This window comes from Sus scrofa, chromosome 2 (genome assembly GCF_054392235.1).
Source record: "Sus scrofa isolate SSC_HxYL_T2T_F1_AM1 chromosome 2, Sscrofa_HxYL_maternal_Yorkshire_Landrace_v2.0, whole genome shotgun sequence".
NCBI lineage: Eukaryota > Metazoa > Chordata > Mammalia > Artiodactyla > Suidae > Sus > Sus scrofa.
Window position 1 is genome coordinate 35,078,360 of NC_139384.1, and position 13,006 is coordinate 35,091,365.

The following is a 13,006-nucleotide window of genomic DNA, read 5'->3' on the forward strand; positions in this document are numbered from 1 at the left end:
CATCAGAAAAGTGTATATGATGGAGCAGTGGAAGCCTGCATGTACCCCACTCCTAAGTAAATAAGCAGCAACATACTAGTTATAGGTGTCTCCTTAAACAGTTTGGTGCTTTGACTTGTCATTCATAGGACAGGATCTCTAGAGAAAGATGACACCGTCACACAAATCAAAAGTAAGGACTCATTTTCTAGCAAGTATGAGGAAACTTGTAGAGACGATTTATAGAATATTCAAAGGGGGACTATCACGGGAAAATTAAGGTCAATTTTCATTGCTCAAAGCCTGTGTGCAAACTGGAAGTGGATCTAATCATCTGAGGATCAGTGTCTAAATCATGCAGTTAAAGAGCCTGGGCTCTGTGACCAGACAGACATAAGTTCAAATTCCAGATTGCTCTCCACACTCAAGATATATGACTTTGAGCAACCTTCTTAAGCCCTCTTGGCATCAGTTTCCTCATCTATAAAATAATAATATTGGTACCTTCCTGATAGAGTTGTTCTGAAAATTAAATAGGTTAATCCATTTAAAGCATTTAAAACAGTATCTGGCACGTAGTAGTTGCTCATTAAATGTTGCTGTTTTGCTGCTATTATAGTTATTATTATTACTATTATTATTCTTCTTCACGTACCTACTAGCATGTAAAGTGAGAAACCAGCACCTGTTGCATTCAGGGTACTGATCCTAAGGCTCCATACTCTATCTTGTCTTGCACTGTCCGGCAAGATATTTGCCTCTGATATCTATGAGATTCTGACTTCTGAGCTTCCTCATGGAACATACTTTGGATGTACCCCAACTAAATTCCACAGATGCATGAAATCTCAGGCAGAATACCTTGATCAGCATGCCCCTGGAAATCCAACACCAACGTAGCCCACGTGAGCCCCTGTAAGACAGATTCAGAAACTGGGTAAAATTCAGCTTTATAAATAGATTGATGACTACATTATTCAATGCTTTACAAGCAGTTAAGTCTCCAAACTGGTACCTCTCAATGGTGAGCTCCCAGGCATGCTAAAGTCCTCTAACTTCAGATATCTGACGGAAATAGGAGAACAAAGGCTTATAACAAATCTACTATTGAGTTCTCATTGTGTTAATTATGGGGACCATTTCTTTTATTCATTGTCTCAATTTAAATTGCTTTACTTTCCCTGGAGAACTTGTACTTTGAAAAGGCCATATTTTCTCAAACTTTCTATTGCAAGCCTGTGACTAGCAGGAATCCCAGCTGGACATTCAGGCTTTTTCAACATCTTAGTCTCTCTCGCTGTATTTGATCTCCCTCTCCTGAGCCCAACCTTACGTCATTCAGAAAAATCATTCAAATAGCTTTCACCTCAAAGTGTTTCATTGAGAGGTTCCCCCACCCCTCCACAGAGAATGAAGTTTGCTATGATTAGCATAGAATCCAGCCAGTTCTTTTTCTATGATCAAGGACAATTTTTTCCACCTGTACCAGGAGGATTATCATCTACCAGCTGGAAACATTTCCTCTAAAAACAACAATGTTGAAGTCTACAGGGGTGGAGTTTATAAAGAAATAGCTAGCACTTCCTCAGAGAAGCTTATATTGTATCCGGACCTTGATTCAGAATGTGTTTTGTTCTGTTCCAGAGATGACAAAAGCTTTAGCAGAAAAGCAGTCTTGCAGGATGAGGGAGCTGGAAGGCCACAACACCCACGTAAAGAGAGGGCTACAATCAGAAGCACGCAAATCCCAGAAGTTCTTTCAACCACTTGTGCCCAAACCTCCTTGCTTCACGGCTCAGGGTAATGATCAGGTATTCTATTGATTCAGACCACAAAGAGGAACTAAACTTTTCTTGAGCATAAAAATTAAAAAAAAAAATTTTGTAGCAGTTAGTGTTTAAAGATGTCCCACAATGAACCACACCTTTCAATATTCATGCCCTCGTGAGGTCCCCTCTGTTTGAATCCCTGTCAGGACTTTTATTTTCCTGAAACAAGTAAGATATAGTGCAAGGGATGCTGCATGCCTTCTGGTCAGCAGAAGCCTTGCAGTTCTGGCCTTGGTCTCTGGTACTCTTACTCTGGGGGAGCAAGCCTCATGTAACAGGTCTGAGCTCTAAGTGGAAAAGCCATCTTGGACGTCCAGCCCAGCTGGACCTCTTCTGATGTCTCTAGCCTTAGGTGCCATCTGACTGCAGTGCATGAGAGGAACCAAGCTAGAACTATCCAGATGACCGCATTCAACTGCAGAAACATGAGTGATAAAAATAAGTTGTTTAAAACAACTAAGATTGGGTCAGGAGGAGGTAGATGTGGTTAAACCATAGTAGCTATTTGGGGGAATGTTTAAAAAAGTACTGACTCCAAAGGTTACAACAGCATTATTTAGGACTTTATAGTAGAATGTCTTAGAAACAAATACATACTGACTTAAGCATCAAGAGAATTTATTAGTTCTGGTCACTGAAAATCTTAGTTGCAGAAAATCCCAATCAGAACAAGATCTAAGTCCTCAAATGATGTAGCAGGGAACTGATTTCACTCCATCACTCCTGCTCTTCAGTTGGCTCCACCCTCAAGCAGGCTCTTGCTTTGGGTTAATGAAGTGGCCACCAACAGTGCTATGCTTGAAGCTTAACCTTTGGAAGCCCCAGGGGAAAGAGACGTTTTCATTCTCAGCAATTTCAATAGTCATATAGATTGGCCTGGCTTGGGCCACGAGCCCATCCCTCAAGCCGTAGATGAAATCAACACTTTCCATAAATACATGGATTAAGAGGAAAGGAGTAGTTCCTTAAACAAAATGGGGCACTTATGGTAGCTATCACGTTAGCTTCAGTCGTGGAAACCTTATATTTATAACAGCTTAAAAAATAAGTTAATTTCTTTCGCACATATAAGTTCAAGCAATGTAGCACCTCTCTTCTTTCAAGGCATAAGGGACCCAGAATTTTTTTTTTGTCATATTGTTCTACCATCATTAATACATACATTCCATCTCTTGGCTTAAAATGGCTACTCCAGCTCATCCATCATGGTCATATTCCCTTAAGAAGGAAGTGAGAGAAAGCGAAAGGGAGGATGTTTTCCTTCTCTTTAAGGGAAGAACACAAAAGTCACATTCAGTTCAGTAGATCTGAGTCACTTGGTCATGCATAGCTGCAAGTGAGTCAGGAAATGTAGTCTTTTTTTTTTTTTTTTTTAATCTATGCCTGTGACATATACAAATTCTAGTGCCAGGGATCAAACCTGAGCCACCACTGCAACTGGAGTCCCAGCAGTGACAATGCCAGGTCCTTAACCTACTGCACCACCAGGGAACTCTAGGAAATGTATATTTATTGATGACATTTTGCCCAATTAAAATTTCTGTTTCTATGTAAGAAGAAAATTTCTAGGAGACAGCTAGCAATCTCTAATATTTGCAGTCACCAACAGGGAAGGGAATGGGGGCTAAGTAGAAAAAAAAAATCATTCCCTGCATAAACTTGATTAATATTTTTATGATTCTAAAGGTTATTTTTAACACTATAGGATTATTTCACTATAGCGTTATTTTTTTTTATTCTAAGGTTATTTTTTTAACACTATAGGAAAATTGTTAACTAGCAGCATCATAGTATTAATGACCTTCCATTTCTCTAATAAGAGAGTTTGCCTGGTGATTTTACTTTAACATTTTCTTTTGTTGCTTTTCTTGTCTTTTGAAATTTGAGCATCATTTTTTTAATTAAAAAAGTAAACTAGGCAAGTAAGAATGTTCATGAGCCTGATACTCATAAAGGGCAAATGTTATATTTTAACAGAAGCTACAGATCTTTTCTCTCTCTTTTTTTAGAAAATATTACAGAAAAAATGGAAATCCCTTGTGTTTTAGTGCCCTGTCCCATTTCTCTCCCTTCCTCTCTAGATGCATCCTACTTCATGAATGTTGTGTGCATCAATGCATGTTATAATACTTTATCTAGTGTTAGCAATGATAACTGTAATGATAGTAATGATAGTAAACGTAGCGCTTTCTGAGTGTAGGTGTTCTTATAAATGCTCTGCAAATATTAACTTAATCATCATAATAACCAAAAGGCAGGTGCCATTATTATCTTCAATTTACAGGTGAAATCTCAATCACAGAGAGATTAAATAGCTTTCTCAAGATCACACAACCTATAATGGTAGAGCCAGTATTCAAATCTATGCATGCTAACTTGGGATGGAGTACATGCTTTTAAAATCACTAACAGAAAATGGCCACCATGCCTCCAGAACAATAAGTGGTATTGTTTTGTGCATGTCCCTTCTTTAATTTCAGTAAATGTTACCATTTGTAGAATTCTGCAACATATATTCATAAAATTTTTTTATTTTTTTTGTCATTAACATATATAGACCTAGCATTTTCATTTAAACTGCTATACAATATTCCATTTTATAGTTATAATACAACTGTTTCACAGACTATTTGAAAATGTTTCTAAAATGTAGCTATCTGAAAAAGGTACTAATAGGTTAACCAAACATTGGAGTTAACGAAAGTTCAGTCTATGTCATATATCTTTAAGGCACATATGTTACTAAAAATTGTATTTCAAAATAAATAAAGAAAAGAAAAACCATTTCCCTCCATTGTCAAAACAAAACAAAACAAAACAACTAACCAACTAATTAACTACATGACTGGAACATATGTTCTATAGAACAGACACTTTGACAATTTTTTTTGAAATTTGTGACCAATCCAAGGAATTGGGTTGTTCTCAACTAAATCAAAATTACTGAATGCTTTTCAACAGTTCATGTACACTCAAAATTCTCTGTACTTTCCTACATACTAGAAGAATAGTTTACACACTAACAACTAAAAGAGTATGCACAAACAAGTAAAGAATACTTTACACACTAACTAACTGATAACTATGCTATTACTTTAATTTTAATGTCAGTATAATTTAGCAAATATTTATTAAGCATATGTAATATGTTAGACAATCTCCCAGCAATATATGATAATGTTGCTCACCAATTTAGGGGGGGTGTCAAGAAAAGAGAAAAATTAATGCACAGAATAAAGATGTGCCAGGGAAAGTGCTTAATTCAAATCAACATTTATCAAGGTATAACTGTATAGAGCAAAGTTCCCCAAAGTATCTTTTATGAAGTATTAAAAGATGTTAACTGAAGAAAAAAAAAAAAGAGATACTTTGTAATCAAATAACTGGGGAATCTTAGGACAAGCAAAGTTTAACACTTTTTTTGTTTTTTTTCCCACAGATATAACAGTTTTAAATTTCGAAAATACTTTAAAGATTCAAAAATAAACAGAAACCCTCTGCCGTCTAAGGATGGGATCTAACAATTGTGAATTCAGGAATTTGGTGAGTTAAGGTCAATCAATAGTGAGACAAATTGGGTCTAGTTATTATATTAAACACTGGTGACTCAAAGGTATCAGAAACTGACCCAACTAAATAACATCTAAAATATTATTGCCCAAATGGTGTGCCAATAGCACTAGAAATGCAAAATCACACACACACACACACACACACACACACACACACACACACATACACACACACACATCCATAACTAAAAAAAAAATGACTAAGCCCATGAACTGAATAAATGTGGAAAATGATGTTTACTATGTCATTCTTTTAAAAGACCCTGGAGCTTTTGAAAAGGTTTCACTATGTTTATAAAGTGGCAGAAATTAAAATCAGTTCTCAACTGATTTGTTATGTATCCCCCAGATTCGCCTTCCCTCTGCCATGTAAAATAGAGGTCCACCTGTGAGTGCTAGTTGGATCCAATCTTTCATTTAACCAGGAAACACTTATTGATCCAAAAACATTAGAAAACATTAAGAGGGATAAGTGAGGGAGGCAGAGCCCAGGAATAGTATGTAAATTGTGTGCTAAGACTGTGGCCATTATCAATGTCCCTATCAGAAAGTTCCCTCTGCTGACTTTGGACTCAAGGAGCTAGGTGCAAAGGTCCATAATAATCTTCTCTCACCTTCCAGGAGAAAAATCTGAGTGTTTTGGCAATTTATGCCTGCATATATTATTAGATAATACTGTTTTGCATAGAAATGGAATTTCTTCACAGATTTATGAACAGCCCCTTGGTCTCTTAAGATGACATGCACTAGGCTAAGACAATATTATATCCACCCTTATTTGATAAACCAGCTAAATTAGATGGCCTGACATGCTTTATTGTCTCAAGTATGGCCTTCTTATGGGAACAAGGGAAACAAGGTGTACTGCAGTAGCTTCAATCCTGCATTTTCATTTCTCCCTCATTGTGTTTTAATCCTCATTCCCTGGTGCTCTTTCCCCTGAGTTACCCTCAGCCCATGAAGGAATATCTCAATTATAGGATTTGTGACTGAAAAAAGTCTTGACACAACATGTAATCTCCTTATTTATAGACTAAGAAATTAAGATGAAGAAAGGCTAAAATCTTATCCAAAATTTCCAGAGCCAATCAGAGTCAGGAGTAGGAAAGTAAGTCTCTTAGGGTGCAACTGTGTTAAGATACACGGGGATATTAGCTGCACTGGAATAAAACGGCTGAGAAGTTCAAGTTTTATGCTGAGATTTTTAAGTTCAAGCATTTAAGGGGCGGTCCATGCACATTAGGCAAGCTGGGTAAAAGAGCTACTTCCTAGATCTTGTTTATTCAGAATGGTGATGTGAAACACAAGTCATGGCTAAAACATCACTGCTTCAGAGAACACCCCTTTCTGGACATGCCACTAAAATCTCCCAGTGGCTCTAGACCATATTATCCTCATATTTCCTTTATGGTACATATTCCACCCAGAACATTTATTTACTTGCTTATTGTCTCTCTCAACACTGCCGCCCCTGCATTGGAACATACAATTTTTCTAGTCTCTCTTTTCACCATTGTGTGCCTGTTGCCCAACAGAGCATCTGGTTCAGACATTCAGTACCTGAGTGGGTGAAGCCGAATCCAGATGGCAAACGGGAAGGGAGGGACGATGTAGCTACAGACCCTCTGTGATATATGTAGGTGAGTAATGCAAGAGGAGCTTTGAGAAGACAAAGGGGCAAAGACCTAATGGAATGTGAGCAGTTGAGCAAAGGATAGACAACGGAGGAGGATTAGTCACCTGTGGAGTGAAGCTGGGGAGGAGGGGGGCAACAGTTAGGAGCCCTGAGAGCTGAGCTCTTCCTGAGTCAGCAGGGTAGGAGTTGCCTACGGAGGTGTTATGCAGCTTGATCTTTGTTTAGGCTGAGAACAAAAATGTTTCTGCAACATGAAAGTCCTTTCCTCAAATCTCTATGTTGCCACTACCCGGGCTCTCTCACCCCTCACCCTCCTTCCCCCTGCCACCCCCTCATGAGCTCACGGTGACCAGATGAGGAAGACTGGGGGGTCAATACGAATGCAGCCATACTGCACTTCCCCCACAGGGCCTTCTCCATCAGATGGCCTCTGCAGTAACTAGAATAACGGATGGATGATCACTTAGAAATTTTATCTAGGGAAATCCTTAAAGGCAGCCTGCCAGAGTCTGGGAAGGGGAAATTTCAGGCCAGGCCACCAGGGAAGAAATTTATATACGCTTTTCCCAAAAAGGACTTAAGGTTTTAAAAAAGTCCCAAGGGCAGAAAACACATCTGCTGTGGTGGTTTCTGCACCCCCTCCTCCCCAGCAGCTCTAAAGCTCCTTGTATCTTGCCGAGACGAAAGCCTCAGCTTTGTCAGTATTCAAACCATGGAGCCCAAATACTTCTGTTTTACCCACCTCCAACTGATGCAGTCCCCACACCAGCTTCTAAAAGGATAAACTAAACCTGTGGCAGAATAGAGGGGTAAGAGCCGAGGGTGAATGAGCTTCTGGCATTCTTGCAAATATGTAGACAACTGGGCGCCTTATGAACATGTGGAGAGAGCCACAGCACCTCAGTCAGATGGAAAGAGTGAGGTTGGGACAAGCTTTGGAACACAAAATTACCCAGTTACTGGAGACAGTCACCCTCTAAGACTTCCTTAGAAAATTGCTCTAATGTACTCACACATCTTGAGGAACTGGGCTGATCTACAGTGTGGTCACGGTCTCTGTGCTTCTCTTATTATGTGATGCCTGATGGTTTGGGCCAATAATCAAATGAAGATGACAATTTTCTCCACTTCATGAACCTGTCCTATTTCTGAACTCTTTATTAAACTGAGTTTCTTTTCTTTGTGGGCCTATCTTCAAAAAGAGGTTTTGCTGGAAACCTGCTGTCTATCTGCCAGACACTGTCTTTTGAAAATAATCCTCCAATTTCCCATCACCCAATTTATCCATCCAATTTCTATAGGAACTGCTATGCCTCACCTGGCCTTCTGACACTGGCCATGACGGAGTAATCCCAATGTGGGAACCTGACCCAAACAGAGCCAAGAACACCAATATTTAAAGGGCAAAAAGGAGAAGAGGGTCTCAGCAAGGAGGCTGAGAGAGTGACTGGAATGGAGAGGGGGGAACAGGAGAGAGTGGTACCAAGGAAGAAAAATGAAGAGAATATTTCAGAGGGGAGGGCCATTAGTGTGAGACTGCTGAGAGACTTGATTAAGAAAATGACAAATGGAAAATTTCTAAGAAAACGCCAATTGGAAATTGGCAAAAAAGAGTTCCTTGGGCGTGTTGTCAGGAGCAGCATGAGTGTGATGGCAAAGGTGGGAAGTGGATGACATTCAAAAGATGAGTAAAGAGGAGAGAAGGAAATAGAGCCAGTGTGGCCAGATCTGGGAGCTTGGTTGTGATTGGAAAGAAGATTGAAAGGTGTCTATTTTTATGGTAGGTTATGAAATTAAATCTAGGAGTTCCCGTTGTGGCTTAGCGGGTTAAGAACCCAACATAGTGTCCATGAGGATGCGAGTTGGATCCCTGGCCTTGCTCAGTGGGGTAAGGATCCAGCGTTGCCACAAGCTGCAGCGTAGTTCACAGATGCTGCTCAGACCCAGCTTTGGTGTGGCTGTGTTGCAGGCTGGCAGTTACAATTCTGATTCGACCTCTAGCCTGGGAACTTCCCCAGGACAGTTTTCTTGCCTTCCAGAAACTAAAAATACAGTAGGAAATAAAGGATATATCCACAGAGAAGAACAAGAAGGCAAAGAGACACTGAGCCAGACAGTTATGAGTTCAGAGGAAAGGGTTCTCCCTGGTGATAGGGTCCTTGAGAAAAAGCCTCAAAGAGGAAGTAGAACTTGTCTGGTCCCCACTAGAGTAGACCTTAGAAGGGGAGGGTGTTCCCAGAAGGGGAAAGAACATAGATAAAAGTACAGACGTGATAGAATTTGAGGATCAGAAAGTAGTCCAATCTGGCTGAGGCAGAATAGTACATTTAGAAAGGATCCACATTTCATAACGTGAAAAAGGTGCCCTGAGGACCCCTAAGGTTCCCACAGAGTTGTCCACAAACACATATTCTAGGTCAGGGGATGGTGAACTATGGCCTGTGGGTCAAATCTGACCTACCAGCTATTTCTGTAAATTATGTTTTATTGGAACATACTTATTGCTTACTTAACGTCTCAACTGCTTTCACAGTACCATGGCAGAGTCAGGCAGTTGAAAATGAGACTGTATAACCACAAAAGCCAGATATAATGACAACATGGTCCTTTTCCGAAAAAGATTGCCAACTCCTGTTCTAGGTAATGAAGGTGTTTCTGTTCTCATGGTTAAATCCTTACTTGTTGTCATCATTATTGGTAGAAACTTTTGTAAAATACTTTAGATAGTTTTGCACAGACAAATGATGATAGTGTTACATGAACTAAGGCTTTCTGCACCATTTCACAAATAAAATGAAACAAACCCCTTTTCTTCTAAAGTACAGTATAATCAAACATGATTGAACTTTACTGAGATGACTCCAGCATTGCTGTAAACTTAAATCATCCTACCAGGTTGTGATGCAGGAATGACTGTAGGAAAGCTCTTTGGCGCTCAACCATATTTAGTTTTACTCTCCTTCTAGCACAAGGGAGGATTACACTTGCCTGCCCCCACCTGCAGGGTATGTGTGTGTGTCTGTGTGTCTGTGTGACTTTCAGACAAAGTATTTAACTGCCAAGAGGGAGGTCCTCCAAGATAATTTTTTCCCTACCATGGCATTCAGTGATAAAGGTGTTGAGAGTCAAGTGCTCAGTATACAGTAGCCTAAATTAGTGAGCTTCCATGTGGAAATTAGTAGTCCAAGACAGCCACCATACCAGAGGTAGACCTTGTGTGAGGAGTCATCTCTTGTGGTGTTAAGTCCCTGAGATTTTGACAGCGTTTGTTACACAGTATAACTTATCCTACCCAGACTAATGTAATGGCCTATGGATTATTTATTGGCAGAAGACTACATCCCTCCATGCCTAGCGGCCCAGACACATGTGCTTTAAAGCATTTCGGTATTTGAAACTTTATCTTTTCTCTTTTTTCAAAACCAGCCTTTCATTTTAAGCAGTTATCAGGATGTCCCATTCACTTATAACTGGCTGCTCTTAATCTGTGATAAGCTAATAAAGCAGATACTTAAAATTATCATAATCATTTCTAAAGTAAAATGAATTGCCTGTGAAAGAACTTCTTGAGGGAATTTTTTGTGATCAAAATATTTTGGTAGCATGATCCCATCCTATGACATCCATCTTGACAATTCGGAAATCTTTTTAAAAAAAACTTCCCTGTTTTGGTTGATGTTCTAGATCAGAGAGGCTATCACCTAGTAATTTTTGGCTAAGACATGAATGGATTACCATACATTTAACAGAACTTCATGAGATCATTCTGGAAATTTTCAGCTTTATCCAGGTAAGTTTGAATTATATATACATGTAATTATAATATAAGAAATATGATATAATATAAATTATTATAACATTATATATAATATTTTATACTATATATTATAAATATAGTATATATATTATATATATATGTGTATAATTTTTCCACAGCCTCACCTTACATATCTGGTAGACTTCTCAGAATAGACTTGTCACCATCCTCTAACATCTACCTCAATAACATTTTTTGTGCTTCATGAATTTGTCTATGGCAAAACTCTATTGTCTTCTTTGACTCCTCCCTTATCACTCCCCCAGCATACAACAGACCATGAATCCCTGTTGATTCTACCTCTAAAATATGCTTCAAACGTCTCAGAGTTCCTGTTGTGGTGCAGTGGTTAATGAATCCGACTAGGAACCATGAGGTTGTGGGTTCGATCCCTGCCCTTGCTCAGTGGGTTAATGATCCGGCGTTGCTGTGAGCTGTGGTGTAGCTTGCAGATGCGGCTCGGATCCCGCGTTGCTGTGGCTCTGGTGTAGACTGGCAGCTACAGCTCCAATTAGACCCCTAGCCTGGGAACCTCCATATGCCATGGGAGCAGCCCAAGAAATGGCAAAAAGACAAAAAAAAAAAAAAAGTCTCAACTGACATACAAAACCCTTTACAAGTCAGCTGCATCTTACTTTTTTTTTTAGCACAAATACTCCCCTTGTATTTATTTATTTTTTAATATTTGTATTTTTTCCATTATAGTTGATTTATAGTGTTTTGTGTATATATATATATATATTCTTTTTTTCACATTATCCTCCATCATGGTCCATCACAAGTGACCAGATATAGTTTCCTGTGCTATACAGCAGGATCTCATTGTTTATCCACTCCTAATGCAATAGTTTGCATCAATTAACCCCTAACTCCCAGTCCATCCCACTCCCTCCCCTTCCCCTTTGGCAACCACAAGTCTGTTCTCCATGCCCATGAGTTTCTTTTCTGTATAAAGGTTCAATTCCACTCTTGTGCATATATCTGGACAAAACTTTCATTGAAAAAAATACACGTGCCCATATATTTATTGCAGCACTATTCACAATAGCCAAAACATGGAAATAACCTAAATGTCCATCGATGGATGGATTCAGAAGATGTGGTCTATATACACAGTGGAATACTACTCAGCCATAAAAAAGAACAAAACAATGCTTTTTGCAGCAACATGGATGGAACTAGAGACCATCTTAATTTTAATTTTTTAATTTTTTGTTGTTGTTGTTGTTGTTGTTGTTGTTGCTATCCCTTGGGCCGCTCCCGCGGCATATGGAGGTTCCCAGGCTAGGGGTCCAATCGGAGCTGTAGCCGCCAGCCTACGCCAGAGCCACAGCAACTCGGGATCCGAGCCGCGTCTGCAACCTACACCACAGCCCACGGCAACGCCGGATCGTTAACCCACTGAGCAACGGCAGGGACCAAACCCGCAACCTCATGGTTCCTAGTCGGATCCGTTAACCACTGCGCCATGACGGGAACTCCCCATCTTAATTTTAATGGACAAATGACAAATCATTGTACTGGCCACTATCTGTTTTTCACTTATTTGGGTAATAGCAACCAAATAGATTAGGGAATCTAACTTTCCTCATCAGTTCCATTAGCTTAGTAGGACTCTCTTAGTAAGACTCTCTCATGGGGTCTTGCTCTCTCCAAGCCAAGAAGTGTCTAAGTTGTAACAAATCAGATGCCATCTCACTGAACTCTGATGTTCAAGAGAATTCATTGAAAATGATTCACCTCATGAGGCTGCTTGAAGAGATAACCATTAGTTTCTGATGCCCCAGTTCCTGTTTATTTTGAATCCTGGCTCCTTAACATTTCATATGATTCTGTGAGTAGCACCGTATACTTCCAGTAAATTGTGAGTGTGTATACATGTGTCTCTGTGTGTGTACTGGGAGTGGTGGTGGTCATGGCGTGTGTGTGTATGTTCAGCATAAGTTCTTTCATCAGTTTCTGTTGCCTGCAACCAGAGAATTCTAACTGGTACTTTACCTTCCAACCTCCTCTCATGGCTTTCCTTATTCATCCTAGATTCCAGAACTATAAGATGTTGAGCAGTTTCCACAGCATGCTATATGCTTCCATTCCATAATCAAGCTTTTGTCCTTACTTTTCCCTCTTCCCATAATACCCTTTCTTCATTTCTGGAAAATTCCAATTCACCCTT

The 13,006-nt window shown here is 39.5% G+C and overlaps 1 protein-coding gene across 6 annotated transcripts in view; it reads right to left on the reverse strand.

Moving 5' to 3' along the window:
• METTL15 (methyltransferase like 15) overlaps positions 1-13,006 on the reverse strand; it is a 382,010-nt gene that overhangs the window by 71,758 nt on the left and 297,246 nt on the right. For 2 of the 6 annotated variants that reach the window (XR_014837124.1, XR_014837121.1), the window contains one exon: positions 841-892. The exons of the other annotated variants lie outside the window; for them this stretch is intronic. The gene's annotated coding sequence lies outside the window, so the exon portion shown is untranslated. The remainder of the gene's footprint in view (positions 1-840; positions 893-13,006) is intronic. 6 annotated transcript variants of the gene reach the window in all.